This window comes from Pelecanus crispus, chromosome 6, assembly GCF_030463565.1.
Source record: "Pelecanus crispus isolate bPelCri1 chromosome 6, bPelCri1.pri, whole genome shotgun sequence".
Taxonomy (NCBI): domain Eukaryota; kingdom Metazoa; phylum Chordata; class Aves; order Pelecaniformes; family Pelecanidae; genus Pelecanus; species Pelecanus crispus.
The window spans coordinates 74830755-74856434 of record NC_134648.1 but is presented as its reverse complement, the minus strand read 5'-3'; positions in this window follow the sequence as shown (position 1 = coordinate 74856434).

Genomic DNA, 25680 nt, shown 5'->3' with positions numbered 1-25680 from the left:
TGGCCTCACTGCAGGTTTCAGGTCTTCGGAGGCTGAATTCAGTTATCGCAGGCACCGGTGCCAGGCTGGCACACGTGCCTGAGGCCGGTGAGGCTGCCGGAGGCTGGCACCGTGTCACGGGGGCAGGACCAGCCCTCGGACTCCAGAGGCAACTGCTCAAACTTCAAATACTGCAGATAAAGGAACAGTGGGTCCTGTGGAGTGGATTCACACTGGAAGGTCTAGAAGTTGCTTAATATGCCCTTTCATCGGATAAGATGTTCTCATCAGACAATGGTATCCTTTATAATCTGTCTCCTTTTCTACACAGGGGAAACAAGAATTGTATGGAAATTTTATCCAGATCTGCTGAATGAAGCTAAAAGAGTTTTGCAAATCCATTGAAATCTTTCTCCTTTTAGATGATGAATCATGGTTTTAACTAGAAGAGAGTATTAAGCTAATATCTTTTGGACCAGTAATGTACTTCAAAGGGCATGCAAGCCACTGAGGTCTCCAGTGACTCTTTGTCTTATTTTTATTAAATACTTCATCACTCTAGAAAATACCTTAGAGCTTGTTACAGCTGAAGATGGCTTTAAAATATGATAATATAATGCACCACAGTGACATATCCATTTTTACATCTCTCCATTCAGATTGCAGAGCAAGGATGCTCATAACAGATATATTTAGGTGTCTAGGGACTGTTGCTTTCTTCCAGTCACGTTTGACTGTTCCTTAGATAACTCCCTTCAGAAGAAAGTTTCATATGGCACTCATTATTCAAAGAGCAGTCTTTTGCTTTCCAGGTAAATAATTTTCAAATATTGACCATTTTTTTTGTTAGAACAATATATTCTGCTCACAAGAAAAAGGTGGGCTGTAGTCCTGCCATTCACAGGAGATGGACAGAGGAAATTCTGTGCCAGCATTTCTCTTCAACAGCCCCAACACCAGCTCAAGCCCCTCCTGGTTGCCCTGTTCTCTGTGATGCTGGAGTCCCGCAGCCCGTCAGCACTGGAGCTGCGGGGCCACAGCAAGAGTTTGTGCACTGGCCGCTCACCAAGGGGCTGACAGCTGCCGGGAGGGGCTCTGCAATGAGCCCCGCAAGGCTCGCAGTGCCGCGGGGCGTTGTGCCGGGTTTGGCTGGGGTGGAGTTAGCTTTCTTCATAGCAGCTAGTACAGGGCTATGTTTGTGACCTGTGCTGGAAACTGTTGATGACACAGGGATGTTTTCATTACTGGTGAGCAGCGCTTGCACAGTGTCAAGGGCTGTTCTGATCCTCACCCTGTCCCACCAGCGAGCAGGCTGGGGTGCACAAGGAGCTGGGAGGGGGCACAGCCGGCTGAGCCCAACTGACCCAAGGGATGTCCCAGACCATAGGACATCATGCTCAGCATATAAAGTTGGGGGCAGAAGAAGGAAGGGGAGGATGCTCAGAGTGATGACGTTTGTCTTCCCAAGTCACCGTTACGTGTGATGGAGCCCTGCTGTCCTGGGGATGGCTGAACACCCGCCTGACGATGGGAAGGAGTGAATAAATTCCTTGGTTTGCTTTGCTTGTGTGTGTGGCTTTTGCTTTACCTATTAAACTGTCTTTATCTCAACCCATGAGTTTTCTCACTTTCACTTTTCCAGTTCTCTCCCCCACCCCACCAGTGAGGAGTGAGCAAGCGGCTGTGTGGTTCTTAGTTGCTGGCTGGGGTTAAACCACGACAGTGCTTCACCATTTGTAATAAACATGTGAGTTTACTGTGACCAGTTCTGTCACAAGGTTGCATGGCCTTAGCTGGCCAATAAAGGCATTTCGGCTAAAAGGGGGCTGGCCAAATAAAGGCATTTCGGCTAAAAGGGGGCTGGCCAGGCAAATACCACTGCACAGGAGGTGTGTAAGGCACAGCCACTTCACAGCCATGGTCCCAAGGTCCTCAGCCCAGCCGGGGAGCTTTGCCTGCCCTGGGCTGGCGAGCCCGGAGCTGCTCAGAGCAGGGGCTGGCGGCACCGTGCATCCCCGCCACCGCCCGCTGCTGGCAGAGCTTCCCTGCCCCGGCTCTCCACCGCTGCCGGCAGCTCCTCACGTCCCCAGCTCCACGCAGCCGCTGCCGACTAAAGCCAGGCTTTCGTCCTTTGCTGCATCCGTGCGTGAATGCATCAGCGTAATGTTCTGGGAGTTCTTCTGACTGATGGCTCATCCTCTCTCGCAGCCTTGACAAACACTTGAGAACTCAAACAGACAAATTAAAAATGAGGCATGGGAAAGCAAGACAGGTCTCCAGGAAAAGCAGTTGACATGACTGCTCTCCAGGGACAAGTTTATGGACTGCTTGTGGAATTCACATCTGAATTTATAGATGAGTATATGCATATATATACCATGTGGACATACAAACACATATATATTCCTGGAATTCTAAAATAATTCCAGAATTCCCAATGAACTGGGAAATAGTTCTACTTAGTAAAAACATTTTATTTCAATGCAGAGCTTTCGATTATTTAGTCAAAAACTAGAAACATTGCTCTGTGAGCACTTTAAACTTCTAAATCCAGAAACTTGAGATGCTCAGTCAAACTGACTCGCTGCAAAGAGCTAAGGTTTAAAAACCTTTTGTTTTCAGACACATGCAGTATTTTTGCTGAAAACCTGTTACTTTTCCTTGGAAAGCAGCCTCCCCCCATATGAGAACAGAGCCATCCCAGCCCCACCGCCCGTCCCCTTGCTGGGTGTCTGCGTGCGAGGAGCAGCTGTGTTGGGCCATGTCACAGCATCGTCCTCTGTAGGTACTGGGAATAATTTGGGTACCAGGCCCACTACTTCTTCTTCCAACACCAAAAAACACTTTGTCACCCACTGGTCATTTTGCTTTCAGCAAGGGTGTGTCCTGATAACTGAACAGGAGAAGTCTTCTTGTAGTTTTGCTTGTGGGAAAAATACACCCTGATCAACAAAATTTAAAAAAAAAAAAATTATCTCTGACAGGATCCAGATAGCTAAGTGCAACATCACCAGAAGGCTGGCACTTTCTAGACACACACCAGGCCCTTGAAAGGAAATCTTTGTCAAAATCTCGTCTTATTCAGGGAACGGGCACAAAGCACCCAGCATGCTCGTAGGCAGTTTCTTCAGTTGTCCCCTCTTCGCTGTTAGCTCTCTTTTTATCTCACCCCCATTTCAAGGGAGCTCAGACAAAGCCAAGAGCTGAGCTGTAGGAACTGGTAGAAAGATGGTGTTGCCATGTTATATATTATCACAGTGATCGCCATGGAAACGGGAGGATGGGACTGACCTTGCTAGTTTGCCACTGATCCTGCGAGGGCTCAGCCTTGCATCTCGTGTTAAGCTCTTCTGGGGTTGGAGATACACATCTGAAGTTAATAAATTAGAGGGGTAAAAGCCACAGAATTTTGGAAATGCAATATGTAGGATCCTTTAATCTGCACTTCAGATGTGTTTGCTGTGAAGGCAACAGCTATTTTTGTGCAAATGGTTCACTGCGATATAAAAGAGGTTTAATATTAAGTTCACTGTTAATTATACAATTCCCTAGGCTTTCTAGTGCCTTTCTACAATATAGGTCTCCAAATGGGAAGATAGTTAATCCCTTCTTTCAAAACCTCCCTCCCATCCTCGTCCCCTTGGCAGTGCCCGCCTGCAGCCTGCAGCAGCGGCTCCCTGTTTGGGGGCTTCAGACAGCAGCAGTGACTCAGCTCTCTGCCCACCGCTCCCCATTAACTTCACAACTTACAGCGGTTTTTGTTGCAATGGTGAACCAAAGATCACCCTGCAAGAGAAAGTGGATGCTTACGTGTGTTTCCCTCTCACACAGGTACAGGAGTGGTGCTTTAACCACATTTTTAATTATATCCTTCTGTATTTCTACAGAAAGCCAAATCTCCTGCATCAGCCTGCGGTGCTTAATCAGCCTGCTGGTAACGCTGCAGAAAGGCTCCAAATGCTCTGGATCTTTGCAGCTCCGCAGGCACGCTCTGCCCTGCACCTGCACACACACCCCGGAGGGCTGCATGGCACCAGCCCTGGGCAGCCAGCGCGCTGCCAGCCCTTGGAAGAGCTTTCCCCAATTCCTGATGATTTTCTTGCTGTGGCTACGTTACAGACACGACACCTTTGGGGAGGTCCAGTGGATCTCGTAGAGATGACGCTCATTCTGCTCTTTGCAGAAGCAGCAGCGGTCCTCGGGCCAGGATGCCCCAGGGATGGGGTGTAAGGAGGTCTCCGATGGGGGATGAGGGGCAGGTACAAAAATGCTGAATCTCCCGGAGTTGCTAAGAAAATGTGTGCACTGATCCTATGCTCCTCGTGTTGTGGCAGCCAGGCACTAGCACCCCGAGGCCAAGAGTCTTTTCAGGGTTTTGTCTGTATTGGGGACCTACCTGTGACACTCACCTCTGTTCATAGAAAATACGGACAAGAAAGCATCCAAGGCAAGAAGAGCAGGCTGGTCCCCTGACACTGAGCAAAGAATTAATTACAAAATACAACTGTAAAGTAATGAGAATAATTGATGCGCTAAAGTAATCCAACAGTGACATGCGCAGAAGGCCAGCAATGTAAGAACCGGGGTGTTTACCGTACTCAGGCTACAAATTTACATAATCTATTCAAAACCTGTAGGCTCTGCTTACTTGCAGATATCCGCTATAGTATGCCAAGGGCTTGCGCTGCATTTCTCCCCCTCTAGAAACAAGGGTGCTTTCCCCCGTGGGATTCTGAGTCCATTTTTATCAGTAACAATAATGGTGTAATTTTAAATTTATTTGTAGAATGGTAAGTCGGTAACCACTACTATCTGAATAAATCAGTTTGTCTCCAGAACTTGATTTCAAATGCCTCATACTGTTATTTTAGATACATGTGCATGACTGGAAATGTAGGAAAATATTTACATGGGCTTGATTTGTTCTCTGCTATTTGACCTATGTTCACAAGTGACCTACATAGCTTTTTATACAGCTGTTTGAAATTATGAAGATATTAGTTTCATATTTACATTTAATTTAACTTGTAAATTTCTTGCAAGTTTTACATCTTCTCTTGCTGTTTGCACTATTGGGACTAGTTTACAGGGATTTTCAAAGGGGAGAAACCTTTTTTGCATTCCTTTCTCTTGATCTTTTCTGCTATATCTTCATTTTCATAGTAGTTTGTCTTCTCACTTGTGTTACAAACCCATCACATCCCACAGAGAAAATATTCAGGCTGGCCTGAAAAAAGAGCCAACTGTTATTTAAGAGGCTAAGGCAGACAGCCTTATTAGACCAGCACAGTGAGTCACTACATTAAGCTCTAATCAAGGGCTATTAATATGAAACAGGAAAGCTTACCTAACTCCAGCTTTTGGGAAGCTCTGGTGTCTGTGCAGGCTCCTTTTATTCCCCTTTTATTGACAAACCTCAGTTCTAAATGACACTAGCGTTAGCATATGCTTTAAATATTGGTCACTCTGCAATAGCATGAGGAGGGAGGGATGCTCCTGCGTCCGGCTGAGACCATTTGGGTTTTTTCCCCTGTGAAGTTTCCATGTGTGGCTGCTACATTTTTGTGACCTGTCACTGATGGTCTCTGGTTGTGCAAACCCAGTCACGACTGTTTTCCCCCTCCACCTCTTCCCGGCAGTGGTGCAGAAGGCTGGGTGCCGCTTACAGTCCCCCCCAAAGGCGCTGGGGGGGTGATGCAAGCACACACACAGTAATGTAATGGAGGGCAAAGACCCAGCAACTTCTTAAAAGCAAAACCTCAGGCTTAAATGCCTTCCGAGGAGCGCCCTGCAGCCACAGGTATTTTCCTCACAAATTATTCTAATTGACTCAATTTGAATGTCGCCGCCACAGAAGAATGCAGGAGCAGCACCTTCTGTCTGCTTTTAACTTCCCACCCGTGCCATCGGGGGCTGGCTGGATACCGGTAGGGAAGGGAGAGGAAAGAGAGAGAGAGAATGCGATCTGCTTGTTTAGGGCAGAAATTAAGAAGACACCCCCAAATTTACTTTAACAATCTAACAGACTCTACAGAACGCAGCTATTGCTTTGGCTCTGTTCATGCCCACAGAAATTGTTGTTTCTCCGCAGACTCCGCAAGAAGACCTCCCTCGGGGAATTGTAAGTACAACCACACACACGCACGCACAAAGGGGCTGCTTTTCTCAGCGAGGGGCAGAAACATATTCCCTCTGCAGATAGCTCTGTTGTCTGCTGCAGACAGTAGGAACGGGCATTTAGCATTAAGGAAATCATTGCTTGTTATTTATTTTGCAGTAGCATTAATGTATCTGCTCACGGAGCCAGATGTTTCAGTGACGTTTCACACATGGCAAAGGCTGTAGCGGTCCCTGCCCGCAGTGGCTTGCAGAGGAATGGCACGGTGGTTCCTCCCCCGGCTGCGGCGGCTGGGTGCCCGGGGCTGCACTCTGGTGCCACGGGCAGCGGTGCCCAGTCTGCACAGGGAACCCCGCACAAAACCGGTCTCGGGAGCCCCGTCAGCCCAGTGTCACAAACCTCACCCTTCTGCCACACCCTGCAAGCTCCCACCACCACGTGCAGCTCTGCTTTCATGGCCAGGCATGCTGCATCACCCTGGACATCTCTGAGGCTGGCTCTTTGGTGTTAGCCAGTGACTGAGAGCGCTTCTCTTCATTTAATCTGAGAGCAGAAATATTTCCTTTTCTAGTCAAAACAAGCAAACGACCAACCCCTACAAACCGAGCAGCATAATCCTGGAGGACAGGGCTCAACAGGGGCTTCACACGTGGTTCGATTAAGGCAAGAGACATTAGTGTCGATCTGCTGGAGGGTGGGATGGCCCTGCAGAGGGACCTGGCCAGGCTGGACCGATGGGCCCAGGCCAACTGTGTGAGGTTCAACAAGGCCAAGTGCCGGGTCCTGCACTTGGGTCACAACAACCCCATGCAGCGCTGCAGGCTGGGGGAAGAGTGGCTGGAAAGCTGCCTGGCCAAAAAGGAGCTGGGGGTGTTGGTCGACAGCGGCTGAACATGAGCCAGCAGTGTGCCCAGGTGGCCAAGAAGGCCAACAGCATCCTGGCTTGTGTCAGGAATGGTGTGGCCAGCAGGAGCAGGGAGGTGATTGTGCTCCTGTGCTCGGCGCTGGTGAGGCCGCACCTGGAATGCTGTGTCCAGTTTTGGGCCCCTCAGCACAAGGAGGACATTGGGGTGCTGGAGCGTGTCCAGAGAAGGGCAGCGGAGCTGGGGCAGGGTCTGGAGCACAGGGCTGGTGGGGAGCGGCTGAGGGAGCTGGGGGTGCTCAGCCTGGAGAAGAGGAGGCTGAGGGGAGACCTCATCGCTCTCTACAGCTGCCTGACAGGAGGGGGCAGGGAGGGGGTGTTGGGCTCTTCTCCCATGGAGTTAGTGATGGGACGAGAGGAAATGGGCTCAAGCTGCGCCAGGGGAGGTTTAGGTTGGAAATTAGGAAAAATTTCTTCACGGAAAGGGTGGTCAAGCATTGGAACAGGCTGCCCAGAGAGGTGGGGGAGTCCCCATCCCTGGAAATGTTCAAAAAACGGGCAGAGGTGGCACTTGGGGACATGGTTCAGTCTGGTCTACCCTTGATTGGTTTGGTGTGGACTTGGCAGTGTAGGTTAATGGTTGGACTGGATGATCTTAAAGGGCTTTTCCAACCTAAACTATTCTATGGTTCTATGATTCTATGATTCTATGATTACAGAGCCATTGTCCTGGCGGCAATAAGCTGAAAACCACGCAGGTATTTTGGCTGCCAGGGAAAGCGCAGGCGTTATGAATCATAGAACCATAGAATAGTTTGGGGCAGAAGGGACCTTTAAAGGTCACCTAGTCCTACCCCCTGCAATGAGCAGGGACATCTTCAACTAGAGCAGGCTGCTCAGAGAATACTGTATCTGTGATTTCTCAGGAGCTGCCCAAAGCCACATCAGACTCCAACCACGCGCAGAAGGAAGATGATAGTTGCCCTTCCACATTTTTTTTTGTTAGTGTGAAGAAATGAATCCCCAGTCTTTCAGATAATAAAGCATAACCATTTACAATGGGAATGTTGAATAAAAAGGTGTTTGCTTCAGTTCAAAGCCAAATTTGCTTCAAAACTCCACCCTTTTTCTTGGGCATGGAGCTCTCCTGGGATTTCTGCCACCCCTCGCTTCCTCCCCAGCAAAGGCAGGCTGAGAAGAGCTTTGTCTCTTCCTCACCCTGGCACACTCCAAGGATAAAGCCGGCAGATTCCTCGGGTCTCACATTGCCTCCAGCTGCTGCAGGAAGCAGCTCGAAGCGGTGGCGTGCAGAGGGAGAGTCTCGCACTGCCACGCAAAGTCCTGACAGTGGCAAGGAAATTGCAAGGGAAAAAATATTGCCATTCCTGGCCATGAAAAGTCATGAGGCATAAATACATATTTTGTAAAATAGTATTTTATCTTTTTTTTGCTGAGGTATGAAGGTGTGCCTGGCTCATGTATTAAATTTTCTCTCTAAAAAACCACAGGCTAAAAATAAGAGCTTGGCAAGGCATTAGAGAATTGGGTCAAATTTTACTAAACGGTGTGAGGTGAAACATCTTCCAGAAGACATAGCAATTTATTTCAACTTTTTAAAAAAATCAATATTTAATTTAAAAACATTTACATTTTAAATTTGTCAAAATGAAAAACTGAAGAGTATTAACAACAAAAGATAGAACACTGAAACTGCTCTTTTGCACTGAAAAAAACTAAAATCAGGTAGACTTATTTCTGGTTTTATTATTATTACTGTTATTATTTTCAAGAAGCTAGCAAGTAATGAAAGAAAAAATCAATTGTTTGCATAATCTTGCTGGAACGTACTGGAATTACCTCAAAAGCACAAAAGTTTGTAGGTTGGGGTTTTCAGGAGCCGCAATAAAGACACAGCATTTTTGATATCATGGCGTTTATTGGCAATAAGGTGGGGGAAAGCCCAATCCATAAACTATCAACCCACAAAGATCAGTTTGAGGCAAAAGGTCTGACTGGTTCCCCATGCTACCCAGCCTTGCTCATTTATTCCATCTTAAAACATCTGGATTCATCACTGTGTTGTCCTGCGAGCAGTTTTGTCACTGCTGGCACCTCACCTGGAGTCGTTTTGGGCTCTGCAGTGAGATCCGGGTGGTTGCGCAGCCCCAGCTGGCAGCTGCCTAGATGATGCATTAGCTCTTGGATGGAGATGCCGATGGCCATTGGAGACGGAGGTGCTGGTGGTGGCTGCAGAGGGAGGTGCCCATGGTCATTGGAGATGGCGGTACTTGTGGCTATAGAAGGTGGAGGTGCCTGTGGTGACTGGAGACTTCCGAGAGTGCCTGAACAGCCACGTGGGGCTGGCGGACAGGGTGGCACTCAACGGGACACCACTTGTCTCTGAAAATCTCCTGGAAGCCAGGCATGGCATGTACTAGGATGTCTCAGACAGCACTGGAACCTGTCCTTAGGTAAGGTCACACCTATAGCACATAATTCTGTCTCCCTCTGGTTATGGCCACTGCCACATGTGAAATAGCCACAAGCATTGCAGAAGTACTGCCGAGTTAGATAATCCTGACAAAATCTCTGTAAAGTGACTCATTTGGGCGATAAGCAGGGAACGTTATTTCAGGTAAACCTTACTGGCCTCTGACACTCACCTTTGGGTCTTTACTGTTTCAGCCAGCCCAGCCAAGGTCTCTGGCATAAAACTCAAGCCAGTTCATGCATAATCTTGAATTTTGGTGTTTGAAGAAGGAGAGCTGGTACTTGGACATCTTCAGGAGGCTATTTATATCCGTAAAGATACGTGGGGGAGAGAAAGGGGAGAGAAAACTGGAAGGATATTGCTATTGATCATATTTACTCCATATAGGAGGATTATGGGCAAATCTATTAATCTGTCCAAAAGTCTCAGGCCTTCCTTGGGAAGCGAGAATAATTACATTTGAAAAGGTCAGCGCGAGAGTTTAAATCCAGAATGCCAAAGAGGAGAACACGCCAGATGCTCTGTGACAAGGGGAAGTTGAGCACACACACACACACACACACACGAGTTGCCAAACAAAATTGGATGTGTCATTTACTTGAAATAACTCGATTTGCAAGAGCGCGCGTAGCCGCTTGGCCGAGGAGGGAGGCCCTGGCGCCAGGCAGCCTGAGGGACACGGCGGGGCGAGCAGGGGCAGGAGCGCAGGGAAGGGCTTGGCCACTGCCCCGACTCAGCCAGCCACGGGGGCTCGCCCTGCCGCGGCCAGACCAGCTCTGCGGTGGAGCCTGCTGGGGACCCTCCCGGGGTCCCTTGTGCCAGCCGCGCACCGGCACCGCCGGGCCACACTGGCACGTGCCGGGGCAGGGGGGAGGTTCCCACTCTTCTCCCCCTGCCCCTTCTGAGGTGCAGATGACACCGAGCCAAGCTGAGTGGTGCCGTTGACACGCCAGAAGGACGAGATGTCACCCGGAGGGACCTGGGCAAGCTGGGGAGGTGGGGCTGTGTGACCCTCATGAGGTCCAACAGGGCCAAGGGCAAGGTCCTGCACCTGGGACGGGGCAGCCCCCGGTATCAGCACAGGCTGGGGATGGAGGGATGGAGAGCAGCCCTGCGGAGAAGGGCTTGGGGGTGCTGGGGGTGAAAAGCCGGACACGAGCCGGCAATGTGCGCTGGCAGCCCAGAAAGCCAACCCCATCCTGGGCTGCATCCCCACAGCGTGGGCAGCGGGGCGAGGGAGGGGATTCTGCCCCTCTGCCCCGCTCTGGGCAGACCCCCCTGCAACCCTGCGCCCAGCTCGGGGCCCTCAGCACAGGACACGGAGCTGCTGGAGCGGGGCCAGGGGAGGCCACAGAAATGCCCCGAGGGCCGGAGCCCCTCTGCTGCGGGGCCAGGCTGGGGGGGCTGGGGGTGCTCAGCCTGGAGAGGAGGGGGCTGCGGGGAGGCCTGAGTGCGGCCTGGCAGTGCTGAGAGGGGCTGCAGGAAGGGGGGGCAAGCTTTAGCAAGGCCTGTTGGGGCAGGACAGGGAGTGATGGATTTAAACTAAAGAAGAATAGATTTAGACTGGGTATAAGGAAGAAATGTTTTACACTGAGGGCGGTGAGGCACTGGCACAGGTTGCCCAGAGAGGCGGTGGAGGCCCCATCCCTGGGAACATCCCAGGCCAGGCTGGACGGGGCTCTGAGCACCCTGGGCTGGTTAAAGCTGTCCCTGGCACTGCAGGGGCTGGGCTGGGGGGGCTCTGAAGGGCCCTCCAACCCAAAGCATTCCGTGATTCTATGACTCTATGATTCTCCTTTCCCTTTCCCTTTCTGAAAAACAGGTAGTACTTGGGGCTTTTTTTTGGATATAGAAAGTAAAAAAGAAAAGAAAGTCTTACAGCCCTAATGAGAGAGCAAAATGCCTTTTTCTTCTTATTTTACATTGCTATTTTCTGCTCTAGAGCTTTGCACTCTAGCACCTTCAGTAAGTGACCAAAATTTGAGCGGCTGGGCCATGGCTGAGCAGTGTAGGTTTGTAGGTAAGACCCCGCAGCCCCAGGTGAGGGTAAAGGCACAGTGTCAGCGGCGTGGAGCTGCAGCTTCTGCCCAAATCTCCCTTCCCTGGCAGGAGAAACGTGCGGTTTGCAGCCCCGCTCCACTGTGAATGTGTGTGAGACGGCCGAGGATGCGTGGCGCAGCCTCTGTGCAGGTGGGCTGCATGAAGCCGGCCAGCGCCTTCACACCTTGCCCTGCTTGCCCCCTCCCCTGGAGCCGGGCCCCCCGCCTGCCCCCCCACGCACCTCTTCAGCACCGTGTAGATGTTTGCAGCCCTTGCGCTGGGAAGGCATTACCCATACGCGGCGCGTTGGTCTCCCCAGCCCGGTGCCCATGGGCACCGCAGCCGGCTGCCAGGCGCAGGCGGTGAGTGGCGAGCATGGCAGCGCGGGTACCCCGCGCCCCTCACGTCCCCTTTGTCACTTTTGGAGGTTTTTGGCTTTTGCACTTGCTATTTGAGACTTCTCTTTCTCTTTGCAGGCATTTACTTCTTTCCTTGGAGCACCACTAATTCCTGAACCTGCCCAACAGGTTTCCAGAGGTAATATAACAAAGACAGTGTTTGCTTATGTATCTTCTGCCCATGCTGAACTGCGCATCCAAGTGAGCTCGCAGCAAGGTGCAAGAGGCTGGCGCGCAGCGGGCGGGAGCAGAGCACGTGCAGAAGGGGGTCGTGCGTTCGCTGTCAGCAGCTGGGCTGGTCCCAGGCTGTAAATGCTCTGCCTGGAACCGGCGCGGCACAGCTGCTGCCTCTCCAGGGTGTCACGAGCCCCTCGGGGGCATCCACCGTGAGATGACACTGCTGGAAACTGCAGGATGACAATAGTTTGCTACAGGAATTAGTTTTTAGTGTGGAAATGAATTAGTTTGTGTCTGTGGTTGCTCAAAAATCTAAGGCGAGTCCACGCTGTAGCCTGGTCAGGACTGTGAGTGGCTGAGCAGAGGAAATCTCAAAGACATACGTTCCCTGCCCATAGTTAGCTGATGTTATTTTATCCAAGTAAGAACCGAGGTATTTCAAAGAAAAAGATTATCAGATATCAGACTGGTTAACTTTGAGTTAAAAATAAAACTTTTCCTTTCTTTGTTCCTCAGGTATTTAGTGAGAACAGTCCATCTTAATCCATCTTCTAGCTATCAATGCTACTTCTTTGTGAGCAGTGATAAAAGAGAGGTTTTAAAAGACCGCGATGCCCTGGGATCCTCAGTAAGAACCACCACAAAACCAGATCAGAAAACAGTGCATAGGAAAGAGGGTTTTCCACACTATTAATTAAGTAGAATTTTTCATCTGACTACAAAAGATTGAAAATAAAATCATAGCTGGGGGATAGGAGGTGGGAAGGTCTGAAGCTCCACAGCTCGGCCCATACCTGCCTTCGGTCACCTTCTGAGCCAGGTCCCTGGCGCGTCCCTGGGCATGGGGGAGGGGGCTCAGACTATGACCGACTGACGTGGTGCCACTGGATTTGCTGTCCTGTTTTGAATTGTACTGCGCATCAGCTACCGCATGCCTTTTGGAGAGCATTCATTGAGTTTTAAAAAGCCTCCCATGACAGAGGGGGCACAGCGGGCTCTGGAGGACCGTGCTTATCGATCCTTGCGCTCATTGCTCAAAAATGTCTTCCTCTGCTAAACCGACCTCATCTACGTGCAGCCTCCATCCATTTGTTCCCCTTGCTTTGTGAAGTGAGCCAAGAAGCCTGTTCTCAAATTTAGGTTCATGTGCAGGCATTTGCAGGCAACACCACGCTTTCATTTTCCTCTTAGCTAAACGGAAAGTCCAGATGGGACTCTTGGCATCTGTGTGTAAAACCTTGATGTCCCCAACCCGCTGGTGGTTGTCCCTCAGCTCCCGTCTCTGCTGGGTGACCTTCCCCCTGCCCGCTCCTCCAGCGGGCTCTTGCCGACGTCGGTGTCGGTAGCTGCTGCCGATGCAGCGTGCGAGCAAAACCGCTTGCACTCGTGGCTGGCTGCATTTTCTGTAGCGTTTGCAGTCCCGTGTTCTTGTGCCACGTGCTGTGTCTTACCCATCATTGAGTACCCTGGGACCAGGCAGTGGCATGAGCCCAGTGGTAAAGTTTTGTGTGCAAAGTTGGGACGGTTTTCTTATGACAAATGTGGGTGGACTGTGGTTGAGAATGAACTTACCATAGACACTCTTACTAGCAGAGTTTCAATGTAAATGGAAATTGGACATGAATATAGAGATGTCTCATGCATGTTCGCACTGAAATTAGTTTAGGATTCAAACAAATAGTCATATATTCTATTACTGTATTCGCACAGCTCTAATCTAGAATAATAGACCTTACTGGATAATTGCAGAGACTCTTTAACATGCAACATCGCACAAATTAAATAAGTGACTCAGAGCTGTTTTGCAGGCTACCAAAGAATCGCAGCTAGGGTTGGCAAAAGCAGGGATGCGGGTGTCTCCGGGGGAAATGCAAGTGGAGCCCCCGGAGCCAGGCCAAGGTGTTCTCCTCTGCTCGGCCCCGTGTCCCCAAGCGGGCTGCCTGTCCTCGCCCGTGCCTCCGCCGGTCTGTGAGCCTGGGGAAAATCTTTTTGCAAGATCTTTTGCCTTTTTTGTAATAGAAGACAAAAACTAAACAGAGAGGAAGAAACAGAAAAGAGAAAACAAAACCCAAAACCTGAACTTTTCAAATTAAATGAGTCTCACCTGAAGAGAACAAACTTATGCCAGAACAAATCCCTGTGGTTCACACCACTGCCAAAACTGCCCTCCCCTGGGGGCTTCAGCGCTGGCTCGGGTGTCCCCTTCAGCAGGTCCTGAGAGAAGCTCTGCCATGGAAATTGGTGGAGCACCTTGTGGATGCAGTGGTGTGCAAGCCTGCTCTTCCACCATCTTCCTCTTCCTCCTCCCTGCTCCCAGCCCCCTTTTCCCCCTGCCCTGCCCCGGGGGGCCACACTGGCCGGATCCCTCCTGGGCACCCAGGGATGCACGGGCCCCGTGAGCTCCGGCATCACCCTGCGGTGGCATGGCCCAAGGGACGGGCTGGGGACGAGACAGGGACCGTGGGGACCAGGTCCTGGGGCCACATCCGCCACAGTGCAACCGATGGATCTCATCAGGGGGGTCCAATTTTTTTTCTTTTCAGAAAGTGCTTAATCGTCTAAACTGCTACTTCCCATGCAGAAAGAGTAGTGATGCTAGATATCATTTTTTTTTTTTTTTTGGCATTTATTAAATGAAAATGTTCCTCTTTTATTTAAAATGTATTTTTTTCACAAAGATGGCACAGAGCTGAGAAGCAAAACAGATATTTTTAATTTTTGGATATGGGATGTTTGGTTGGCTTATTCCTGGCCCCCTGACAGGCACGGAGCAGAGTGAGGCCATGCCAACGCTGCAGAGGGGCGATGACACTGCGTGGCGGAGGAAGGGGGGCAGCAGGACTCAGCAGCTGCGTTCGGGTGGTTGGGGACATCAGCCCGGCTCACCCCCCGTGGGACCGCCGCTTGGAAAGCGCGCTCAGATCCTCCCGCTCTGTGCTTATTTGCATGTGAGTTGCTGCATCCGAGGTCAGCCTACCTGCCCTCGCCAGCCAGATGAAATGGAATTAAATGCTAATTTAGGTGGTGCGGCACAGCAAAATCTTTGCTCACTCAGATGGGCAAGGGGTGCAGAGCTGAAACTAATGAGACTAAAAATATGCAGAAAATGTATGGGATCCATGCATACAATTTTGAATGCAGTTAAAACTTAATATATCCATTGAGGCATTCCAGATGTCTCTTTCTGTCACATGTTAAAACTAAGATATATCCAACGTGCTTGATATGGTTCAATTTAACAGGCATGTGGATTGCAAATACAGCTGCTCTCTGAAATCAGTGTAGTGTGGCTGCAAGAGGTTCAAATGCTAAGGCTTTAATCAAAGATTTCCAGTTCTCTTTCCTTTGCAAACAAATCAGAGCTGAGAAAATGCAGAAGTGTCCACGTTTCCCTAAATGAATGATCTGTACTTAGACATGGTAGAATGAACAGTAAATATATAACAATACTTATTTCTTCTCCATTATATTAACTTACCCTGATTTGTTTAAGGAAATCGATGCTTGGAGATGATGTTGGTAATGATGATAAAAAAGTTTGCCAGATACTCCTCGTTACAAAAACTCATTTTAGCTGCCAATACCTTTGCCAAGGTTTCCAAATCAGGCTCTTCCCTCAGGCTGATGATTTTGGGATGGCTTAAGAAAAAAACATCTCTTGGCAAGTGTTTGCTGTCTCTTTGTTCCCCCTCCCCATCAGGGAGGACGACTGAAGAAACCCAATGCAGAATGATGCAAGGGGCTCATAGGGTGCTGCTGCATCCAGCTGAAAGGGTCCTGGAGGTCCCCGAGCCTGTGTTCCAGCCTCTGTCAGGATTAGCTGCACTGGCAGAGACGTCTCGGACAGGTTTTTTTCATAGCACATTGTGGGGCTACCAGCAACCTCCTGGGCCCTGGTCGAGCAGGCAGCAATGAGCCCCCTCGCCTCCCCCTCTCCTGGCAGCACCCTCAGCCCCTCCGCTCCCACCCATGGGGCTCGCCCCCGTGCACCCGGGGCTGCCTGGCACTGGGGGCAAGCTGGACCCAGCCAGCCCAGTGAATGGGAATGACCTTGCACAGGGAAAATGCATTGTGCCATGCCTTCTGCAGCGAGGTGTTCAGCGGAGGCTGGGGATGGAGCTGAGCCCTGCAGGGTGGCCCCTGCTCCCCCACCCTGGCCCTCGGTGGGCTGGGAACGGCCGTTCTGCTTTGCAGGAGAGTCATCTTCGAGGCAGTGTTCTTTGCACAGATCTTATCATTTTAGTTTTACTTGCCGGGGTGTTCTGGGAAAGGGAACTTCTGGTTCAAACACACCTTGAACGACTCTAAAGCACAGCGATGCCTGGCAGCCACTGGCCCCGGCCACCAGCGTCAGCAGTTCCCACCCGTCGGGGAGACGAGGGCACGGACTCTGCCCTGCCAGGTGCGGGTCTGACAGCTTCTCTGTCACCGTTAGCCAAGGGGACAGAAATTTTCAGCTCCTTCTGCATAATCTCATAAGTTCTGTTCCTTCGCTTGCTTAATCGCCATTTTTTAGTGAATTACCATGTCTGCTATGCTGTGGAAAAAAGACATTTTTCATACCTTGCTACCACCAGGTCTTATTGCTCCTTCCACCGTATATGTTTTTCTCATTCTATTTTTAATCAAGGCAACCTTTGGTTTCATTGTTATGCAGATAACATTTGAGCGTCTGACTGTTTCTTCAGATTCTCCGAAAATAATTTCCACTACTGATTGGTGTTTTCTAATACTATGCATAATAGAGTCTTTCTGAAATAAACATCTCTCCTTGATTTCTTTATCAAGGCTCTGTAATTGTACTTTCCTTCACATCTCTGTGACTCCTGATGAGAAAGTTCAGGCTGCTGTGTTCCCCGCGCCTGCTGGGAATGCTGATTCCCCCCCGCGCCCCAGTCCCACGTCTGCCGGCCGCCGGCTGCAACGCGGGCTCCGCTGCCTCGGGGAGCTCACTCTGCTTCGGAAATTAAATAATTGAAATCGTTTTAGTAAATATTAGAAATAATGTAACTGACACTGCCTGAAAGGGCATGAACAGAATAACACATGCACTTGTAGCCTCTATAATTGTTACCACTCGCCTTCCTCTCCTGTCTGAATTCTGTTAAAATTCTGCTCTGTGCAGTCTCAGCGTGATTCAATCAGCTTAGTGAATAATTTGTAATATTATCTAATTGAACATACATCTGGGGGAAAAACTGATGGGAAAAGAGTCTCTGTATTCGTGGTTATTTGTAGGCTCAACCCAGCCCTCTCCAAAAGCTGCACTTTCCTCCCCTTACAAAAAGACCTTTTTACCAACACACTGTCAATACAAGCTTTCAAGAAACTTCTCTAAGCAACATGTTTCTAACCCTGTGCCCATATTTTAAAGAGCTTTTATATCTCCAAACAGTTCCAGTATTAGTTCATTTGGTCCTTGCCTTACTGGTAACAGCCCTTCTCTATGACAACCATTGCGAGGAGGCACGTGCTGAAGCAGGTGTGGTTTGGAGGTGCTCGGGGTGGGTACTCGATGGCCTGGCGCCTGCGGGCACAGCCGTGGTCTGCCCCTCCTGGGTCTGCACCGATGGGGGTGCTCGTGCCCAGCTGCGCACCCGGCCCACGCGCTGATGGGCACCGCGCTGCTCCTCCTGTGCTTTGCTCGTTTCTCCACAGGTTTTCTATCTGGGCTGGCCAGAATATTTCCCACCGTGCATTTTTTCTTCAGTATTGTTGGTCGTGTGCCAATGAAGGTCAAGAATGGATGATAACAAATTTCATCTCAGAAATGAAAATATCATTTTGTGGCATTGTACTGTATGTGGGAGAGGCAGCGCTGTCACTCAGTGCGCCATTGGGGTGGTGCATCAGATCACACCTCGCTGAGGTTGTTTTTCCCACTTTTGACAGTCAGGATGATCTGAAGTTTCGACTGGATGAGGGTTCGCAAAAACTAACTGTCCCTCTGCCACTGACCTCCAGTGCTGCCTTCAGGAAAATCACTTCGCAGCTCTGGAACTCTCCCTGCTTCCACATCCCCTGTTTCTTAACCTTATTCACGGTGTAAATGCTTCAAGGCAAGGCAGGACTTGACGCTCCATCTGTGTCTGTCGGTGCCTTGCACAATGGTGCCCAGAGCTAAGCTAGGAGATGCCCCTGAAAAACCACTGCTTGTGTTGACTGCTCTCCACCTGTTGCAGGTCTTAAAGAGTAAAAGTGTGCAAAGAGAAGGCAACTACAGCCTGTCACTCACTCCAATCCCAGCCCAAGCTGCACAGTTTGTATGTGGCTATACAGCCACCAATGAAATATCTGGAAACACCCCTGCAAGGCAGAAAAACATTTTTTTCTGGTTGTTCAAAGATACAACAGAGCTTGGCTTGATCAGGGATGCAACAAACAGAGCCAGATGCATATGTACGTAGGTCAGCATCCTACGAAACAGCTGATTTTAGGTGTACCAGTTCCTATGAAGACACATTTTGAAAACATCAGCCATTCTTCGTGCAGCGCGGTTACTAGACCTGGGACTCATTGAAGAACCTCCTGTGCAAAACCAAGGTTGTCCACAGGCCACCGCCTGGTTAGACATGAGGCTGCGCTGGCCTGCGGGGGCTGGCAGTACCCACTGCTGAGAGGTCAGTCATGAACTTGCTCCTCACAGTGACCATGTGAAATACTTCTAATAACCCCAAAAGAAATGGGGGCTGGAGAAACCAAAGGGAGAGGCAAAAAGGCTCACCCAAACCTGCAGCTTCCCCTGCAAGGCTTTTGTAAAACCGTGGCAGTTAGCTCAGCAGCAGAGTATCCTCTTCTGCACTTCTCTCTTCTGTTGTGCCAGGCACTCAGCAGATGAACACTCCTTGCAATGACAGGGAAAACAATCTATGCAAAGATAAGAGAGGAGAAAAGTGCAAGTTTGATTCACTTTGCACAATGGTCTGCAAGACAAGCTCTCTTTTGACATGTCACTGCAAATCACATACAAATTGCACATCGTGCTGGAGCCAGGCTTTGCCACAAGCTGCTTCCCCAGAGCAGCTCCTGACTGGACAGGTTTCTGACTGTGCTTGCTGCATTAGAATTAAACATCCTGACACCTCTTCCAGCAGGCAGGGGAATGGCGCTGACCTACAGGAGCCCGGGCTATTGTGCCCAGGTACTGCTTGGCATACGTGGGTCCCTGCATGAAAGCGATTATTCATAGAATCATAGAATTATTTAGGTTGGAAAAGACCTCTAAGATCATCAAGTCCAACCATTAACCTAGCACTGCCAACTCCACCACTAAACCGTGTCCCTAAGCACCATGGTCTACACGTCTTTCAAATACCTCCTGGGCAACCTGTTCCAATGCTTGACCACTCTTTCCGTGAAGAAATTTTTCCTAATATCCAACCTAAATCTTCCATGGCACAACTTCAGGCCATTTCCTCCTGCCCTATCACTTGTTACTTGGGAGAAGAGCCCAACACCCCCCTCCCTGCCCCCTCCTGTCAGGCAGCTGTAGAGAGCGATGAGGTCTCCCCTCAGCCTCCTCTTCTCCAGGCTGAACACCCCCAGCTCCCTCAGCCGCTCCCCACCAGCCCTGTGCTCCACACCCTGCCCCAGCTCCGCTGCCCTTCTCTGGACACGCTCCAGCACCCCAATGTCCTTCTTGTGCTGAGGGGCCCAAAACTGGACACAGCATTCCAGGTGCGGCCTCACCAGTGCCGAGTACAGGGGCACAATCACCTCCCTGCTCCTGCTGGCCACACTGTTCCTGACACAAGCCAGGATGCTGTTGGCCTTCTTGGCCACCTGGGCACACTGCTGGCTCATGTTCAGCCGCTGTCGACCAACAGCCCCAGCTCCTTTTCGGCCGGGCAGCTTTCCAGCCACTCTTCCCCAAGCCTGCAGCGTTGCATGGGGTTGTGACCCTCTCACCAAGTGCGAAGCTCCAGCCAAGTTAAACTCATGCTCACTGTTTTTTCCGACTGCCTGGGTTACCCTGAGGCAGCACCAGCTGTGAAGGGATATGTCCAGCTCTGGTCACTGCTGGCTGGGACAGATGCCATCTGCAAATCCCTGGCACTGCAGGCAAACTGCCGCGGAGCTGGTGGGACAGCGGGGACCCGTCCCGAGCAGTGAGCTGGCGGGGAAGCTCACGGAAGCTCTGCACCCTGTCTCCCCTCAGCAGCCAAGATCCATCCCACACACTCTCTGCAGCATATTTGGTGAGCACAAATTTAGTCCCTTACCTGTAAAACACAGTTAGCATGTCCATATGTGTGTGCATATCTGTGTGTGCATGTGTGTGTATCTGTGTGCACGCCTGTGCGTGCATGCTTTATAGAGGAAAAGAGAAAGCAAAGGGAGAGGGGAGTGTTGAAAACCCCAGAGATTCCTGTGGCTAGTAACATCTCTCCTGAAGCTTCTCAGCCAAGACAATTTACGCTTACAAGAAATATTATTTGTGATTGAGGTGGAAAGCATGTGGAGAGAAAGCACATTCTGAAGGCAGCGCCCGATGCAGATAAATGGCGGAGTTTCACAGATTTGAACCTGCTCTTTCTCCTCGCTGCCCGAAGCCTCCAGGAGCAGTGATTCCCGTGGGGAAGGCTGCGTTCGCAGCCGAAAAGAGTCCAGACCGCTGCATTTTATCAGAAATGCAATCTTCCGACAGGTTTTTCCATGGAAAACCAGTGAAAGAAACATTTCCTAAATCAGAGGTGAGGCCAAATCAGCCTTGGGAGAAGGCAGGGTGGAGGGAGCCGCTCACCTGCAGCGGGGTGGGGGGCGGCTGGGGGCCCCTTGCTGTGCCCGAGCACGCACGGGCGCGATGCCGGGGCCACGGGCAATGGCTGCGCTTTCCCGTGGCTGCCCCTGCCCTCCCGATTTGGGTCGTGCAAAGACTTTTGAAAATTCAGGTGAATTTTGATTGTTTCGGTCAAAAAATGTGGTCAAGGAAGAAAAATCTGGAAAAGCCAAAAAACGTTCTTTTGCTATCTCAGAAATAACTCTTTTATTCAAAATTATTAAACTGTGCTAAATACACATTTTTTTAAAGACTTAATGTGCGACACAGTTTTCCACTTTGATTGAGGCAAACTGTTTGAACCAAAACCAAGCTATTTGGAATTATCATTTAAGCACAACAGAGCGGATGAAAGAAGAGGCTCCTTGGCCCTTACTCAGTCTGTTGCTTTCTCTCTAAATAATGGAAAACGTGTCAAAAAAAGTGAAGTGAAATCTATTACAGGAAAGCGATCTTACACCTGAACAGGCACATTAATTTACTTTCTTTTCAATAGCTCAGCTGTCTTATCTATCTCAGCCATTCAGTCTAATTTAATTGGCTGAAAAATGTTAATTCTTTTTCTCTTGTTCTGTCATATTTTATAATCCTGGAAACAAAAAAATCTAGCTACCGTGATGTTAAATAAAAACTTTTGAAAGTCCATCTCCATTTAGTTTTCAAACACAACAGAAAAACAGACTGAATTGCATGATTAATATCTTTGATCCACAATTATTTTATTAAGATGCATAAGAGGAAAAGGTAAGAGAATAATACAGCAAAATGCTAATGACAGAAATGAAAAAATATTTCATCTTCACAAAATATGTACGTTGAAATTCGTTATCAATAAAAATTGAGGTCAACACTTTCAATCTTTTAACCAAAACCTTTCGAATTTCTTAATTCTTGTAGCATAATCAGACATTTTGAATTTTAAATTTAGATTAGTTTTTACTTTTTCTTCGTAAAAGACAGTCCTTTTACGAAAAAAATTTTAAAACCCTCCAAAACATTATGTTCATATACATACGTATATAAACTACATATACAATGCATATAACATATTTATATATGAATAGTTTAATTATATATTATTATATATTATATATACATGTTACAGTATATTATACAGTTGTACATATACTATGCATACTATTGTATAGAGTAGTATATATCAATTATACAATTGTCTATATGTACACACACACATACACACAGCTTTCCTTGGGTCCAATTCCATGTCTAGTACTTCACTGTTACAGCAACAGGTTTCTTGCCAAACTTTAAACAAGCCCATCAGGTACGTTTCTTGGAAATCTCTACAAAGACGGTGTACTTTATGCTTTATGAGAAGTATGCTGCTTAAAGATGGGGTCATATCAACTGAGCGATAAACCCCCCACCAAATCAGCCACCCAAATGCCAGGAACGATTTCTGGTCCTGGCCAGTGAACTTGCCTGGTCCCCGCACGCCTGTGCCGTAGCGGATGTGCGATGCGATGCGATGCGATGCGATGCGATGCGATGCGATGCGATGCGATGCGATGTGCTGTGCTTGCAGAGAGCTGCTTCATCCCCGCTCGGCGTGCCTGGAGAGGCAGGGCAGCCCCAGGCAGGGTGACAGCAGCGCGCAGCCAACCTTGGCCATCTTGTTCAGGCTGCTAATGGAATAAATAAAATCAAGAAAGTCCATCAGTGGTCAGACATTTAATAGCAGGACTGAACGCTTGCCCTGTGCCTGAAGACCAGCCGCAGACCTACAAGGAAGCGTCACCCCTGGAGTCTGGACCTCGCCTGATGGCTGGTCCTTCCCCTCCCAGCGCCCCAGGAGAGGGAATGTGATGCGGACCCTGAGAAAACACGCCAGTAAACAAAAGTTTGACAGCTCCTCTCTGCTGCTTCAGCTATGACAGTTTGCAATGACAGGTTTGGTCCAGGGAGCTGCTAATTCCTCACTCTCTGGAGTTATTGTATTTGTGTTGGAAACCTGCACACCCCCTCCCAGCGCCTTCCTGCGTGGGCTGCGCTGGGGCTGAGAGGTGCTGTGCCAAAACATCCTGGGTGCGAGCATGGGGTGGGGACGGCAAGAGCCCAGACAGCAGCAGACTTGACGGGACTGGGGAGGGGCTGCCACGTCCTTCCTTGGGGGCTGCACCAAGGCACTCATTTCTCATGCCCACAGCCTGGCAGCTGAAAATAACAACAGATACAAGAGGGCTGAGATGTTTCCCAGATTGTAAAAAAAAAACCCACAACCAAAAATAGAATAAACCAAGGACAAAGAACACAAGGGTGTGAGGGACGCTGCTCCTTTGGGTGCTGCAGCAGAGCCCCAGGCAGGATGGAGATGCTCACCCCCAGCCAGGACAGGGGTGCTTATCTCGGGGTGGGATGAGGACGCTCACCCCAGGGTGGGATGGGGATGCTCACCCCCAGGTGATTTCTCAGAGCCCAGAAGCTGACAGTTTTATCCTCCTCAATATTCATTAATCAGAAAGACAAAAAATTAGTGTGGCCATTGTGCAACCGATAACAGCATTTTCATAAAGCAGAAAATTTTAAGTCAGCCTTCTTCACTACTGCACATCTGCAAAGCTTCGTTGTGATAGAAAAACATTGTTTAGTCCTTCTCCAGGTAAAACCATCTATGAAATATAAATAGCATTCATATAAAGTTTGACTTCTGCTTATTTATTTTTTTCTCTCATGGGCTCCTCTTTCTGTACTTGCACTTTCACAAACCCTGCATGTTTGTGGGGAATAAAAAAGAGAAGAGGAAATTTCCATCTCCCTCTCCTTCACGTTCACCCCTCAAGCCTGTACTTCCAGATTATGTGATTTCTAAAAGCGTATTCTTCATCATTTCAAGAGCTAAAACCTCTCCACCCCTTTCAATTGCAAAAGCTCCTTAATCCAAGCCACCTTTGAAGAGCTTGGTAAATCCAAGTGAGGAAATGGAAGCGTTTCTGCTGTCTCCCCGCATGGCAGACGCTTCGAAAGAGGTCCAAAGGAGGTCCCCTGCCTTCGCCGTGTGCGTGGGGAGGTGATGCCGTGCCTCTGCCTCTTGCAGCGGTCGGTGTCGTGTCTGGGGGGTTGGCTCCAGGAGAGAGCAACGCGTCTGCCAGCCAGGCTGTTACTCTGCAAGGGCCACGCTCTGCACTGATTCAATTAGCGGATTGGGCTGTTATGTTGTTAGCAGTTTACATTTTCAGGTGAAGAAGTCATATCCCTAAAATCAGCAGAAATGGAGAATCTGGAGCAAAATGTGCTTTCCTTCCTGCTCACAAAACATCAAGGGATACCAGCCACCAAGAAATAAGGCTGAGGCATTTGCATTGCAGTTTGTCGTCTTTTGCTGGAGGAAAGCAGTGTGCTGCATCAAAATGCCCTCTCTGTGCTTCCCTTCCCTTTGCATTGTTAGGATCTAACAAAAATGGGGTTTGGAGGAAAACAGTGTTTTCTTAGAAGCTGAATATGTCGTGATAAAAATATAATGAAGTAAGCAAATTTCCTGGCAAGAAAATGCACCATCTGACAGAACTCTCTTACAGCTAAGAACCATGTCCTGCTGAGAACTGTGTATAAAAATCATAGTGTTTTATTAATACAGTTATTTCTACAGAAAAGAGGTGCAGGAAATGAAACAACCCCGGTCTGAGATGATGAGTACTTGTGCATTTGTGTGACACTTCAGGAAAGTTGCATTTCTGAAACGGAGTCCCTCTGCTTCTGGGAAACGACACGATCATCTGGCACAGTGTTCATTAACGGTGAGAAGAAGGGGAGGGCAGGGAGATGACAGCATTTATAGGTGACACAAAGCTACGCAGGTCAGTCAACACTGAAGAAGACATTGAGGAGACCACAAAAAGCAGCTTAAATGGACATGGGGAGAGCTTGTGAAAGCTGGTGCTAAAAAGCACAAAGCCAAGCGCATTGCCGAGAATAATTTGGTGCTGGGACCTGGACTGAACGCAGTCCCTTAGAAACCAGGAATATGTAAGGGCTCGGAAAAACAAACAGCAGACGGACACTGGTGAGCTCCTGCTTGGCAGCAACAGAGGTGGGTGCAGCACCGATGTGGTGGGGGGCCCGTGCCACCCCGCACACCTCAACCCTGCAAGGTGTCGGTGGGGAATCACGCTTGCAGCCCTTGCAGATGCCTCCCTAGGCTGCAATAAAGATGAGATGCTAACATGGGCAAAATTGCATTATCACACGTTACAGTAAGCTAGGATCACAAACACGGACACTGCAATGAGTTGAATATCTGTAAATGGTTGTTCTGTGCTGTCCTGGTTTTAAGCTTCCGACTGATCAATAAGACTGCAAGTGAGATTTCAGATTCATGCTCAGTAGTTTTTCCAAGAAAGAAAAATAAGTAAATTTTGTGTAAAACCATAAAAGCATATTTCAAATAACATGGCATCTCATAGGTAAGTAGGGCATCCTTATCTGAATCAAGTGCTGAATCAAATCTTTATGTTAAAGAGATGTTGATTGCCCAGAAAGGTGCGGAGATGGAGCAGGGTGGCTTGTACATGCTGTTGGGAGGGTATCGGGAGGGACTGGGGCAGTAGCATTTAAAGGGGTAATTAAGAAAAGAAGAATAATATAATTATTATGATAAAAATATAAATCCACCACTCCGTGTCCCCCTGCCTGTCCCCTTTGCGGGCCAGGGATGGTGTCCAGAGGCACCGCAGGGAGAGTCAGCGGGAGAAGGGAGATAAATCTGTGTATCCCAGGGCTTGGCCGGCCTCTCATCAATGGCAGGGATCTCCTGCAGCGCTCTGAGGTTTCTTGCACATCTGTCTGCAGAAGAGGGAATTGGCCGCTGCTGAAATCTGG